The sequence below is a fragment of the Macrobrachium nipponense genome, chromosome 3 (genome assembly GCF_015104395.2).
Source record: "Macrobrachium nipponense isolate FS-2020 chromosome 3, ASM1510439v2, whole genome shotgun sequence".
Taxonomy (NCBI): domain Eukaryota; kingdom Metazoa; phylum Arthropoda; class Malacostraca; order Decapoda; family Palaemonidae; genus Macrobrachium; species Macrobrachium nipponense.
Window position 1 is genome coordinate 81940208 of NC_087202.1, and position 16435 is coordinate 81956642.

General features: G+C 37.9%; 1 protein-coding gene across 1 annotated transcript in view; it reads right to left on the minus strand.

Moving 5' to 3' along the window:
- Positions 1–16435, minus strand: part of LOC135221855 (cationic amino acid transporter 4-like) — a 68593-nt gene that overhangs the window by 44963 nt on the left and 7195 nt on the right. The gene's annotated exons all lie outside the window — the stretch shown is intronic.

Below are 16435 nucleotides of genomic sequence, written 5' to 3' on the forward strand. Positions count from 1 at the left end.
TCCATCCAAGATTGTGACAGTTATTTTTTCCCGTGAATTTTTTCCAACCAAAATTGTGACTTTTTTCCCCGTGGCTTTTTTCCAACCAAAATTGTGACTTTTTTTCCCCGTGGTTTTTTTCCAACCGAAATTATGACAGTTTTTTCCCGTGAATTTTTTCCATCCAAGATTGTGAGTTATTTTTTCCCGTGAATTTTTTTCCAACCAAAATTGTGACTTTTTTTCCCCGTGGCTTTTTTCCAACCAAAATTGTGACTTTTTTCCCCGTGGCTTTTTTCCAACTAAAATTGTGAGTTTTTTGCCGTGACTTTTTTCCAACCGAAATTGTGACATATTTCCTGTGACTTTTTTCCAACCAAAATTGTGACATTTCTTTACAATGACTTCTTCCCAACCAAAATTGTAACCTTTATTTCACTGTGGCCTTTTTCCAACTAAAATTGTGACTTTTTTTACCATGACTTTTTTCCAACCGAAATTGTGACATTATTCCTGTGACTTTTTTCCTGTCCGAAATTATAACATTATTTTCCCGTTATTTTTTCCAACCAAAATTGTGACATTTTTTTCTATGACTATTCCCGGCAACCGGACTTCCATAGAGATATCAGACACGTCTAGATGTGTATGTTCTGTCTATGACTATCGTTTTATATCCTCATTTGCCCAAATATTCGACATTTAAGAAGTTAAACCTATTAAAGGATCCAGGATGATTAGCTTAGTTTATACAGGAACCAGGAAAAACGTTGTCCTAATTCTGGAAAAAAAAAAAAAAAAACCGACGAGACCTGATTTCGAGTCCTCGTGGGAGGTGGGGACTTGAGTGGGCTTTGGGGGTAGAGGGGGCGAGGGGTGGAAGGGTTGACCTTACTATACTCCTTTTTCTGAAAAATCTAGTTTGGCCCTTTGCACGGAGAAGTGTATTTACACCTGATATCTAGTCAACTGTAGGGGATGGATATATATGGATATATATATATATATATATATATATATATATATATATATATATAATATATATATATATATTAAATATATTCAGCAGAATGCATCTTCAGGGTCTGTATAATAAATAATGACTAATATAAATCAAATTGATTTGAAAATGGTCTAAAAATGATTTACAAACTAGTTAAAATGAAAACCGAAACTTCACACATAGCTAAAAATACACTAACCATTGATAAAACAACACGAGAAGTTAAAAGTACATACGTTAGTTAAAAGTTCAGATAGAAAGTTAAAACAAAAAACTAAATAAATAAATTAATAAAATACAAAGTTATAAAATATTTGAGGAGCACTGGGGGTCGACCTACCATGGTAAGAGATAAATAAAAACTAAAAGAATGTACACAGAAACATAGGCTTAAGAAAGATACAAGGGGGTAGAGGTGGTCTGGTTGTTCAACTGCGGAACAAGTTGTTTAATAAAAAGGCTCTCAAGGATCAATAGTTCATTTGGGCTGGAGGTTTGACCAACAATAATAAAATCCTCATATTTAATATCAACTTTACATTTTTTGCTATGTTCACGTATACTGGACTGTTCGGGATTTGATATTGAACTTCCAGTACGGAAACTAACTCCCTTGTGGCAGTCTATGCGAACCCTCATCATCCTCTGAGAAGAACCCACGTAAGTTCCCAGACAACATCTGGGACAAGAATATTTGTACACTATACCAGAGGACATGAGGGGGCATAAACGATCTTTAAGTTTAAACATGGTTCCAATTGTTAGTGGATTGACAGGAATGAGATTTACCTTTAATGCGCCAAAGTATTTTTGTACGATTTTTGTAAATTCGGCCCTAAAGGAATCATCGTGTAATTATGGGAATCGGGCATAAAAAGGAAGCTTTGGAACATTAATTTCATTGGTGTTGGTGCAAAACTCTTTATTAAGGACCTTGTGTTAGGAACAATCGTTTGCCGATTGTTCCCTTGGTGGATTGATGCCTCCTTTGTTTTTGTTTTTTAATTGCTGGCGAGTTGACGTCTGTTGGATGGCGTCAAACTTCGTCAGTCAGGTTCTGGAGGGCAGCAGCGTTGCCGAAATGCCGAATTTCCCCCCGATTTGCCGAGAAAAAACTCTACAGGCGGAGAACCAGACCTTCAATGCCGAGAAAAAATCGGCCTGCTTGTTCATGCCGAGAAAAACTCGGCATTCTTCGAGGGGATTGATTTATCGTCTCAAATAAATTTGAATACTTTTTTTTTTAATTAGTTAATGTCTTTTTATGTAAGATTGGGTAGAAAATGATTATTACTACATTATTATTACATAATATATGTGTAAATGATTCTTTAAGAGATTCCACTTAATAGGCGTTGAAAACGTTCAACCCTTCAGTGACGGTAAGGAAATTAGCATAAAACAGGATATTAAATCTGGAATTAGTAAAATATATTCTCAAACATACTTATACCCTGATATATGGAGAAAAATAATAAAAAATTTTTGTTTTATTTATATAGCCTATATGTTCTATAATGTTGATTATAAAACTGAGTAGGTTACGTATCTACCTATATTTGTGTAATTTCTGTTTTAAAAAGTTTATCTATAAAACTTAATATGTATATATCATTGTTGTTTTGGTTGTAATTGTGTATATACATAGCTAATATATACTTTTGTTGAATGATGATGAATATAAATCGATGAGGTGTTGCATAAGATTGGTTTATTTTCTTAAAGTACCCCTGGGCCATAAAATGAATTCCGTTTTCTATAAGATGCCGATTTTAGTATGCAGAGCTATCGGCAACGCTGGAGGGCAGAACAACCAGTCAGTCAGAGGCAGTCAGGTATGATTACCTGTGGACCAGCATGAGACAGCGCCAGGTACTGGATACCTGGTTATTTGGTTGAAGTCGTCGTATGGAGTATGACCTCGAGTTGGAGGTCGACAGCCATTGGCCAACATTAGCGTGTTTTCGTCGTCGAAAGGACGACGTGTCGAGTACGACCTCACTGGGCAGCAGCATTAGCGTGTTTTAGTCGTCAAGAGGACGACTTGTCGAGTGCGACCTCACTGGACAGCAGCAATGGCGTTCTTTCGTCGTCGAGAGGACTACGTGTCGAGAGCGACCTCACTGGGCAGCAGCAGTGACGTGTTTTCGTCCAGTGGTTGAGGAGGATGTCCATATTGTTTCCAAGGACGAGGTGGTTGTCGTATCGGCTCTGTCTTGATCGTCCGGCATTGGACTGTTTTCCTCATTGTTTGAGGAAGTGTTCCCGTTTTGCTCTGTATCATTATGCCGCTTCAGTGTTAATTTTAACTATGTATTATGCTGCCTATTTCTATTGAGTATATTGACTCGCTGTATATTATGTATTTAACTACTTGTAAATAAATTAATTTTAAGGTAACTTTTTGGTTTTGTTATGCTCCTCCCTCCTTTGTTTGTCACCTGTCGTCAGTCAATACAGCCCAATTGTTTATTATTTTTAAGAACCTGTCTATCTCGAGAGTAGAGATCGTAATACCTTGTAAATAATTCTGTTGACGAGCTTGGTGGGAAAGCAGTATGTTAAAATATGCTAAAAGAAAGGCAATTTCTTTATGAAATGCATGCCAGTTAGACGTAAGGGAGACGGCTCTATATACAAAGGTAAAAATTGAGTTAGATTTAAAATTACTAAAACAAAAGCTATGAAAATTCGTTCCCAAACCTGTTAATGTCTTTTTCCTAAAAATTGTAGTATTAAACTTACTGTTTTCACGAAATACTTCTACATCTAAAAACGGAAGACTGTCGTTCATTTCAATTTCAAATATTATTATTGTTGGTCAAACCTCCAGCCCAAATGAACTATTGATCCTTGAGAGCCTTTTTATTAAACAACTTGTTCCGCAGTTGAACAACCAGACCATCTCTACCCCCTTGTATCTTTCTTAAGCCTAGTATGTTTCTGTGTACATTCTTTTAGTTTTTATTTATCTCTTACCATGGTAGGTCGACCCCCAGTGCTCCTCAAATATTTTTTAACTTAGTATTTTACTAATTTATTTATTTAGTTTTTTGTTTTAACTTTCTATCTGAACTTTTAACTAACGTAAGTACTTTTAACTTCTCGTGTTGTTTTATCAATTGTTAGTGTGTTTTTATCTATGTGTGAAGTTTCGGTTTTCATTTTAACTAGTTTGTAAATAATTTTTATGACTATTTTCAAGTCAATTTAATTTATATTAGTCATTATTTATTATACAGACCCTGAAGATGCATTCTGCTGGAAGCGAAACGCGTCTGAATAAAGTGTAAAATACTTCGCCATGTTTGTTCCTGCTCCTGCTCCCTGTGCCTATATCATATATATCTATATACAATATATATAATATATTAATATATATATATAATATACAATATTATATATATACACAATATATATATATATATATATATATATATTATATATTATATATATATATATATTATATATATATATATATATATATATACATACTGTGCATGTTTATGTACCCGTCTGTTTATTTGGGAAATCATTCTTCCTGACGAACAATGAAATTATTCTGCATCACTGCATCTTCAGAATTTGGAAAATAAAAAATAATGCACGCGCTCAGACAACCCACATAGGCCGAAAACAATATAATACATTATAATTAAAAGGTGTCGAAGTGATGTACATTTAGCCACAAAATATTAGCTTCTATGTTCATTTTTACTCTTTTGCAATCTTTTCATCAACAGGTGCCTGTTAAATAGTTCTTGTAATATGTCACTGTCCTCCTGGTATTTAAAATTTAGGCGCTGACTTCTCTCTCTGTCTGTCTCTCTCTCTCTTTAAACATCACACTTGCTGTCCTTTCAGAGGCGCTTGTCACTGGCGCCTTTAGACTACCTGGATTTACCTGAACCCGGGATGACAGCAGAGAATAACAGTGGTTCTGGTAGAACTCTGGGTCTCTACACGTCAGTGACGGTATATTAAATGACACTGGCAAACATGGGGAACTGACAACAGCTTTTGTGGGAGGAACTGGAAACGTTTTTTATTTATTTACTTTTTTGTGGTAGGAAATGGAAACTTTTTTTTTATTTATTTACTTTTTTTGTGGTAGGAACTAGAAACGTTTTTTTGTGGGAGGAACTGGCAAAGATTTTTATCGGAGGAACTGGAAACTCTTTTTGTGAGAGGAACTGTGAACTTTTTTTGTGGTAGAAACTATAGTAGATTCACATCAACCGTGCATTTGACGTCTAGGCCAGTCCTTTACGACGCTCCTGATTGGCTGTTGATAAGCCAATCACAGGGCAGGAAATTCTCAGTCTCTCTCGAGAGTTCACATAGGAAGGTTGTATGTTCCACTTTTCCTGAAGGATACGGTTTTCAGGAGAGGTGGAACATACATCCTGCCTATGTGAATTCTGTTGAGAGACTGAGAGTTTCCAGCACTGTGGATTGGCTTATCAACAGCCAATCAGGAGCATCGTAAGGGACTGGCCTAGACGTCAAATGCACGATTGATGTGAATCTACTATAGCCCCTGAGGTGTCAAATGTATTTCGCCTTGTTTAGTACTAGCCCCTGGTTGGATCAAATATCCCTAAATACATTTCGTTATCTGCTTGAAAGTTCAGGCAGTTCGTGAAATGCCTGTGACATAAACGTATATATGCCTAGACGGTGTCGTCACCTTTCGATTTATACAAACAAATTCAAGGACGAGGAATTAGAAGAGACATCCAATAAAGAAGAAGAATGAGAGGAAATAAAAGTGTTTGGACAGAATTTACAAGTTCTAAGACACTCGAAAGCCTTTTCGAGTAGATCTCCGAACTCCGGCGGCAGAAGACAAAGAGAAAGATGCTACTGAAGTTGGTATTCAGTGGGATGTCTACGACAGGCGACGTCATATTCTATGGGACCGCCCACCGTGAACCTCACGGGTTTAGCAGTGTGTGTGTGTTCGTGTGAGAGTGTGTCAGCTTATGATGTCATACTCTGCAGTATTTTATACGTAATAATAAACCACCAATCCAGTGTTAAATGCTGTTTTTGAAGATGAAATTTTACATCAACTTCTTCCATTTCGGAATTTGTACGATGAAACCAGTAAAATAAAAAAGTTACATTTTGGACGTTAAAAGTAACTAATTATATATATTATATATAATTATATTACAAATATATATATGAACCATATATGTATATATTAAATATATGTATATATATTAATTTACATTATATCTATATATATATATACAGAATATATATATATACATATATGTATTATATACATATGTATATAACCATATATGATATATAGATAATCTATACAAAAGTATTAAGATATAACATTATATGTATATACTTATACATATATGTAGATATATAGACATATAATATATTATTTAATATATTATTATATATACTATATATGTGTATATTTTATATATACAATACATTATATAATGAGCCAGATCAAAACTTAGCAACCAACCTGGCACTACTTGGGATAACTCTGAATGACAACTGATAAGTTTTTTTTCTCTCTCTCTATCTTTCTCCTCCCTAACACCTCCTCTACTCTTTCTCTCACTTCCTCTCCCTCCCTCTCTGTCATCCCCTTTCTAACCCCCACCCCATTTGGTGTCAATTGATATCTTTCCCCCACAATATTCTTTTCCAGGTGTAAGTCATATGTATACCGGACTTAGGTATGATTCTTCAAGTTTATTTAGTTACTAAGTCTACGGGCTGATTTCTATATAGTAAGTCATGCCAAGTTTGGTTGAGATTCCTCATTGTGTTTCAGAGTTATGCTGGAACATACACGCACACACACACACATCCATTTATATATATAAATAGACCTACACACATTATTTTCGTAAAAGACAATGTTCAGAGGAATATTATCGGGAAATAAAAGACAATGCTTTAACAATGTAACTCCTTTATTATCAATGTAATAATACAATAGTAAACTAAAAGTTATCAGTTCCCTACTAGGTAAACAAATCACAAGAAAAAAAGCAAAAACAGCTTAAATATGCCATCGTTCCGCCATGTAAAAACAGACACCTTCAGCATGCAATGCTTCTTCCAGCCAGCCCTTACACTTTTGGGCACCAACATTGCCATCACTCATCAAGGCCCTCGTTCCAAACCGCCGACCATCTCTGTATTATCCCAGAAATCATATGCTTGGCATCTTCGACATTCTCTGCGAGTCCCAGAATGGTGACATAATCCTTCTGGTCGTTAGGCTTCGGGACTATAAGCCTCACTTGACACGTCTTTTGAATTTCTCTGAGCACCTTCCCTCCCTGGCCGACCACCAGACCGTGGTACTTCTTGGGCACCTCAAATGCTCCCTCGGGCAATAGTGATGACTCCGTGTCGCTCAGCAGTTCGTTGAATAGAATCTGGGCATCATTTGTGGTTGCCCCTTCAATTACACAGAATCTTTGGTCTTCCTTGTTTGTGAGCGAGGAGACTTTGATGTTGAACTCGGCCTCTATGTAATTCTTGAGCTCACTATACGTGTCCTTCAAGAAGAGTTCATCTGCTTGCGATGTCGTGAGTTCAAATGCATGCCAGCTTTTGTCTTCTTCTCCGTGTTCATCAGTGACCCTCAAGATTTCACTTTTCGCGCCGGCTACCCTCTGGCGATGTCCAGTAATGGTCACGTTGACCTTGTCCCCCAAAGACTTCGTTTCTGCTGGGACGGTAACCTTCACGCCAAACTGCTCTCGAAGCCACTTCAAGTTGTTTCCCTTCTCTCCGATGATGGCTCGTAAATATTCTGGTTTAATCGCCAGAGTCTCCTCGACAATGTCAGCAATGTGGCGAATCTTTTCGACAGCCTTGGCAACATCGTCCGGATGTCCAGTAACTCTGATTTTGTTGGCAGCGTCCTGATGGTCCATTGAGACTCTTCTGCCCTTTCGAGGTACGCATATCCTCACCTGGAATTCCTCTTCCAGCAAATGAACGGTTCGTCCTTTCTTCCCAACGACGTGTCCAAACTGTTTGGGACTGACTTCCAGAAACTCGACACTCCTTCTAGAAACCGCGTCCACCATTTCCCTGATGACACTTTCAACTTTGAGGACATTTTCTTTGGCTCCACAGATGGTAACGGTTTCTGAATCGTCCAGTCTTGCTGGCACATTCACCTTGACAGCGTGGTCTCGTTGCAGCTGCATCTTATTTCTACCATTCCTTCCGATCAGGTGAGCGTGCATCTCTTTTCTAACGTTCATTTGGACGACGAAGGTGCTGGGACCGTCTGGATTCTTAATGGATTCCTTCGTCGTTTCCTTCAGATCCGTTTGTTTCTGTCCTGTCTCAGGTAAGCAGTTCTGTCCCTCGTGCATTTGGGTGTCCAGCATTTCCCAGGTAGTACCGCTGTCACCCTTTTCACCATGATTCTCACTTTCCGTAGCACTCCAGTTTCCTCCCTCTCCGTCATCCTTAGTTTCAGGCCACAGCGCTTCGTCACCAGGACGCCCATTCACCACTCTGACAGGTGCGCAGATCTCGCCTGGTACGTCCACCGCTTCAGACTCTTCCTTTTTCGAGCGTCCCTCTTCTCGGTGACAAACTGCAATCGGCGCTTCATTCGTCGTGTGGCTGCTGCCAGGTGTAGTACGAGTACTATCTTCTGGGGATGCACGTCCTCCTCTCCACGTCAGCAATGATCTTCTCAGTACAATGGCACCTGCAACTACCAAACCCAGCAGCGGCAACACTGTCATCACCCCTAACACTAGATCCACGAGCGTGGAGTCCATAGTATTGCAGTTCAAAAACGGCACAGTTGCAAAACAGCCAATGGCTATTGGGCACGAGATTCCAAAGATATAAATCTTGCTGGAACTTCTCGATTAGGGTTTGCGTGGCAATGTTCATTCCTTAAATACGGTCAGTCCAGAGAATATTACTGATTGGTTATAATTTCGTGCGTTTTTTTCTTTTCTTTAAACATTATCGCCCGCTGAAAATAGTTTCATATCATGCGGTTGCCAGAGGAAAGATAATTAAACCCGATGTGATATGGAAGACGTGAAAAAAATGTAGTATTCTTGGTCTTGGTGGTTATTAACGCAATATACTGCATCTTTATCCCGTTTTTCGTTTTAAAATCGGTCAGTTTTCTTTCCCCTGGCAACTGCAGAAAATGACTATTTTTTCCATATGTGCATATAATATACACACACACATATATATATTAGTTAATTTTAGATATATATATATATAAATTATATTATAATTATATTATATCTATATATAGATATATATATTATATATATATATATAGTATATAGTTAGATATTTCCCTGTCTCTCTCTTGTGCTGGCACGGCTCTTGCTTTTCAGCAGTCCGTAACTGTTAATTTAACATTTGTTGACTTAACATCTGTTAATTTAACATTTGTTAATTTAACATTTGTTAATCTAACATCTGTTAATTCAACATCTGTCAATTCAACATTTGTTGATTTAACATCTGTTAATTTAACATTTGCTAATTTAACATTTGTTAATTTAACATTTGTTAATCTAACATCTGTTAATTCAACATTTGTTGATTTAACATCTGTTAATTTAACATTTGTTAATTCTACATCTGTTAATTTAACATTCGTTAATTTAACATCTGTTAATCTAACATCAGTGCTACCTGTAGGACATAAGGATACACTTGCCATTAACAACTATAAATGAAAACTTGGAATCTTACAACAACAATGCGTGATCCAACCTCCAGTTTACTCGGATTCGTTTGACGAAGATTAAAACATGCTAAAATCAATGTTCAAATGGAGCGTCGTTTCAACAACGAAAATCAAAATAAATACGCTATATTTCATTAGGAATAAATTTTCTGTGCTGTTTAACATGACCATTGTTCACATTTCACATTTTCATTCCAATGAATAAATCATAAATATCCTATCCTGAAATTCTCGTATCTTTAACTCAACGAGAAACACCTTTATCAGACATTTTTAGTCTCTTCTATAGACCTTTCTTAACCCCCTAAACACCACCCCCCCCCCCCCCCCCCCCCCTCCCAACAACAACAACAACAACAAGTAGTTTGTAGGCTTACTCCCCGAGTAAGCGATAAAAATAATTACAATATGACGAAGACAATTATGCGCTGGTTAGGTTAGGTGAAGTCAAGGTAAATCAGTTATGACGTAACGTGGTGACACACATTAGCTGCTGCTATCCCAGTCAGGTCAAGGGTGAGCCGTAGCATAGGTCACGTCGCCACTCCCTACTACTACTACTACTACAATTCTCTCCCCCATGCACGATGCAATCAAGTTAAAATTGAACTATTTATCAAAGGAGAGCATTTTACTAAGCTCTCTCTCTATCTCTTATCGTAATCCCTCTTGCTAATTTGTTATCAAGAGCATTAACTACTACTCTCTCTCTCTCTCTCACTGTAAACTCTTACCAATTTCTTATTAAAAGCATTACCTGCTAAGCTCTCTCTCTCTCTCTTTCACTGTAAATCCTCTAACCAATCTGTTGTCAAGATCATTACCTACTAATCTCTCTCTCTCTCTCCCTTTGTAAATCCTTTTATCAATCTGTTATCAAAAGCATTACTTGCTAAGCTCTCTCTCTCTCTCTCTCTCTCTCACTGTAAACCCTCTTACCAATTTCTTATCAAAAGCATTACCTGCTAAGCTCTCTCTCTCTCTCTCTCTCACCGTAAATCCTCTTACCAATCTGTTGTCAAGAGCATTACCAACTAATCTCTCTTTGTGAATTCTTTTATCAATCTGTTATCAAAAGCATTACTTGCTAAGCTCTCTCTCTCACTGTAAACCCTCTTACTAATTTCTTATCAAAAGCATTACCTGCTAAGCTTTCTCTCTCTCTCGGTGCAAATCTAAGCAGAAGACAACATTCAAACCCCTTGGAATTCCATATCACAGACTCTTCCACCAAGAGAGTTAAAAATTGGAAAAGCGCCAAAATTATCCGATATTGATCCGAAGTCAAGAAGGTGTTTGTTGTCGTTTAGCGAGACAGAGGTTTATACTGGCCGAGCAACTTGGACCAACAATGAATTCTTCTTCCCCTTCGGTGCACTGTCGCCGGAAATGGTGAGCGGACAGCAGCTCGAGAAAGAGAACTTTTTCCGTCAAATTCTCCCTCTCCCTCAATTTCGCTTGATAACTACAATCCAAATACGTCTACGTTGATCTAAACAGTGATAGCACCTGGTTGCCTGTCATATATATATATATATATATATATATATATATATATATATATATATATATATATATATATATATATATATGGAATGATCCTGGATACGAAAATCTAGAATTTGATATGGTAGATTTTGGCATCTCGTTTTTTTTTCTTTTGGTAATCACGTCTCTCAAATAAAACTGACCATATATATATATAAATATATATATATATATATTATATATTATATATATATATGTATATATATATGTATGATATATATATATGTATGTATGTATGTATATATACATATATATAATTATATAAATAAAAACAAAATCAACGAAGCCGACAAAGACAGAAAGCTCGTATAAATGTCAGCTAGGTATTTAATCCCTATCTGTCATTTATGCGGGCCTTCTTTGTAAACTTATTTTCATAATATTTATATATCACTGCTTAGCAAAGGACAAGAAGTCGAAAGGCCTCACAGCGGTTATTCCACTGTTTCACTTTCCCTCGTGTATTTCGTCTTCATCTGTGTTTGCATCACGTCCTATATTTACGTGATTGGGTTATGCATATATAATCATGTATGTGTAAATATACATATATGTGTGGGTGTGTTAGAGAGTAAGAGAGAGAAGCACGTTTACTTGAACCACACACGAAATTCCCAGAATGATTTATTAAAACTGTTTTTTGGGGAGGGAGCAATGTACCTGTCCTATATAGAACCGAAATCATAACAGCCATTATTGGCTGTCCCTCCCAAACCCCTGAATGAGAAGGGAACAGTGTAGTACCTTTACGATATTCACCATCTCTTGATAAACCCTCTGCTCTGACTTGATTTTTTTGGAGCGAGACCAATATGGAAGATGTCCTCCTCTGACATGGTCGAATACCTTTCCCCTTTTTTGTTCTTGTTCTTTAGATGTTGGTGTATTGAGTCACAAACTCGGTAAGAGCATTAATATATTGCCTAGTTTTACTTCCATCGTCTCGGTTGCTTGGAACTCTTCCAGAGGTCCACACTAGGCCACCTTCTTCCTTTGAACACCTTATGCATTGAGGAGAGAAGTATCATTCAATGGTTGATGTACCTGTCCTGTCAAAAATGATGTCAGTATTCAAGTAAAATTTGCATTAGCGTCCTAGTTGTAATATAGAATGTACGTACATTCACATTCTTTTGCTGTACATTTTTTTTTAAATTACGACATTTATGTGTGGCTTACTTTACCACTAAACCATTCGCGTCATATGCAGAAATAAACTCGAAGTTCAAGATGCAGAGAAGAGTGACTCATTTCCCAGCGACGCAAAGGCTCTTAAAGCAGAAATCTGTAATACTAAAGACTCACAAACGAGTAACCAAGCTCAGTACACAAACTGCTGAAGGAGAAAAACCATCACAAACGCAAAGTCCTGGCGTGAAGTAAGGCGTTGTCTCTCCGTAGAGATTTTCTTTTTTTTCCCCTCGCGCTCTGCCAATCTTGTTAGTCTGAGGACCCGAGTTACAAATATTAGATCGATGTGTTGGTCGATAGAGGAAGAAGAGTCTCTCTCTCTCTCTCTCTCTCTCTCTCTCGAGCAAGTTACTCAACTCTACCAGATACATTCTTGACATAGGGTCTCTCTCTCTCTCTCTCTCTCTTTCAGCGCGCTGTATGCCGGGGACCTCTCCGTCTTTCTAATATCACCAGGTGAGCGACGTTATCAGATGAGAGACAGCCAGGTAGAGGGAAGCGGCTCGGTTCAAAGGAGAGAGAGAGAGAGAGAGAGAGAGAGAGAGAGAGAGAGAGAGAGAGAGAAGGGGTTGGGGTCGGGGGGGAAACGCAAAACTCATCAGGTCTTCATAAATGCGATGATCCTAGATTGCATATTATTCTCCAGGTAAGATATTTGATTGGGAGAGAGAGAGAGAGAGAGAGAGAGAGAGAGAGAGAGAGAGAGAGAGAGAGAGAGAGGGGTTATTTATACATCTGTTGCAACCGGGAGAATGACCTCGTCGAAATAGAAGACTAGGAAGAACTCTATAATTTTGGTGGCAACTAATAGCTGTGAGATTGGGCATTTTCAATTCAAGCACGTTTTAAAATGTAGACAAAAATTGGACCGAAAAAAAAAGAATGGAGGGAATCATAATCTATCCCCGTAATGATTATGCCAGAACACTTATCCAAGGATTGTCCATGGTTCAATCAATTCTATTATTATTATTATTATTATTATTGTTACTATTATTATTCAGAAGATGAACGCTATTCATACGGAACAAGCCCACCAAAGGGGCCACTGACTTGAGAATCAAGCTTCCTAAAAATAATATGGCCACTCGGAAGAAGTATCAGAAGATAAAAATGGGAAACAGAGAAAGTGGAGACGAGATATTAAAAAAGCAGATCAATTACCAAATTAAACAAATAAAGATGTAAGTTAAATATCAAAATAAGGTGGTTATGGTGTACTTCCAGCAGTCACGAACACTATACGTAGTAGATTCACATCAACCGTTCATTTGATGTCAAGGCCAGTCCCTTAGGAAGCTCCTGATTGGCTATTGATACGCCAATCACAAGGCTGGGCTGGGAAGTCTCAGTCTCTCTCAATAGTTCATATGGGTAGGATCTATGATCCCCCTCTCCTAAGGGATACGTCTTTCAAAAGTATTCCTCATGAGAGGTGAAACATAGGATACTCATGTGAACTCTCTCGAGAGACCGAGAGTTTACAGCCCTGTGACTGGCTTATCAACAGCCAATCAGGAGTGTCGTAAGGGACTGGCCTAGACATCAAATGCACGGTTGATGTGAATCTACTATAGCCATCGAGGATGATCGAATCATGTCAGTCATTGTGATACGAAAGAAAATCTCCTTGTAGGATGCTACACTTCTCGCTTGAAGGACGTTGTAGCACATCCTGTTCAGCGTCCAGAAGTTCTCCAAAACTCCCGAGGCTTCAAACGGTTTTGCATTACCTTCGGGAACTTTTTTTATTTCGAAAGTGGAAGGCTCTGTGAACCTCGAGAGTTTTCACCTCTTAGGAATTCAGTTCCTTGTGTTAGTCTGTCATTGCATTGTTATCAACCTGCTAATATAAATCTAATCTATGACTCTGTCTGATGCCACATTTTAATTAAACATTATAGTACCGTCGCCTAGGTTTTTATTTTTTTTAGAGTAAGTTGAAATTTTTGTAAATGAATATGTTTTTGCCTACTTAGTCTCTCTTGTCTTTTTCCTTTCGTAAAGTTTCGTTTTTTTCTTTTCTTTTTTTTTTTACATATTTGAGCACACTGTTCCCTGGAACTTACTACGTAAGCTAGTGGATTTCTAGCTTGTCTCATTTGAAAGTAGTAATAATAATTTTTCAAGCACATACATCCTTAGGATCCATTAGATTATTATTATTATTATTATTATTATTATTATTATTATTATTATTATTATTATTATTATTATTCAGAAGATGAACCCCATTCATATGGAACGAGCCCACCAAAGGGGCCACTGACTTCAAATTCAAGCTTCCAAAGAATATTAAGGTGTTCATTAGGAAGAGGTAAGAGGAGGTAAAGAGAAATACAGAAAGAAGAGATACCACTGATAAACAAAAGAAAAAATACATTAATAAATTAATAAATAGATAAAAATGTATTAAAATGCAAGGAGAACTGAATTAGGGTAGTAATAGTTATGCGTTGTTTCTTCGCTTGTACTTCAATAATAATAATAATAATAATAATAATAATAATAATAATAATAATCATAATAATAATAATAATAATAATAATAATAATAATATACCTTTGCTGAGGGAAATTATTCCCAGTTATTCTTTCAATCTTTGGCTTGAGAAGTAAGTCAAATCCTCGCAAGCAAGCACCAGACTGGAAGCCATCTTTAAAACGCGTATTTCTGCTGACTGACACCTGGAATGCCCCAGCGCGGTGGTTCTTAATTAACCCTTTTCGGTGCCCGTGCCCCTTGGTATCTCAGAGCATTTTCTCGTACCCCCATCCAATGTAAATTCAATACAAATATAGGAGATATGCAGTAACATTGCACAGGCCATCATGTCTCGTACCCCGAGGTTTAAGGTTTCGCTAGTTATCCCAGGTTAAGAACCTCTGCTCTGGAGCCAGACGAACTGCGATTTTAGCTATAGTAGATTCACATCACAAGTACATCTGACGTCTAGGCCAGTCCCTTTTGACGCTCCTGATTGGCCGTCGATAAGCCAATCACAGGGCTGGAAAATCTCAGTCTCTCGAGAGAGTTCACACAGGCAGGATGTATGTTCCACTTCTCCTGAGGGATACGTCTTTAAAGTATCCCTCAGGAGAGGTGGAAAAACATAGATCCTGCCTATGTGAGCTCTCGAGAGAGACTGAGAGTTTCCAGCCCTGTGATTGGCTCATCAATAGCCAATCAGGAGCATCATAAGGGACTGGAGAGGTGGAAAACATACATCCTGCCTATGTGAGCTCTCGAGAGAGACTGAGTTTCCAGCCCTGTGATTGGCTTATCAACAGCCAATCAGGAGCGTCGTAAGAGACTGGGCTAGACATCAGATGCACGGGGATGTGAATCTACTATAGTTTATTGCGCATGTGTTACACCGATCTTCTGATAAACCTGCAAATCAGGCCGAGCGTATGTAATCGTAATTGGATGCTCTTATGCAATTAACGTAATCGCCCGCGGGTGCGCGAGGGGCCATTTCCTAATCTGGAATTCAGACATTTTAATGACTTCAGAAAGATAAAAAAAAGGATGGTGGATTAGCTCTGAATACGTGGATTGTTTTTCTGCAGATTTTTCAATCTCTCTATCTCTCCCTTCAGTGAACTCTCTGGATATTCGCGTGGCGTCTTTCTCTGATGCATCGTGAAATACAGGGTGTCCATAAAGTCCCAGTACCATTACGAGTATTTATTGATCAGAATGGTACTGGGACTTTATGAACACCCTGTATGAGGCATCTCCTCTGAGTGGAACTGAATATTAGTGGAACAGGGGGCGGTTAGAATTGCACTGCCCTCAGTTTTATTGTTTTAATGGTCGGTTAGGTCAGCGCATCATTGCATTCCTTGATTTTAACATCAGCCATGAACGGGAGAAGTATATATTTCGTCTACTATAGCTGGTCCACTTAAGGTAGCTTCTTGGATGAGCCCTATGCTTACGACGAGACGTTTGTTTGGCAGCCGCTGATT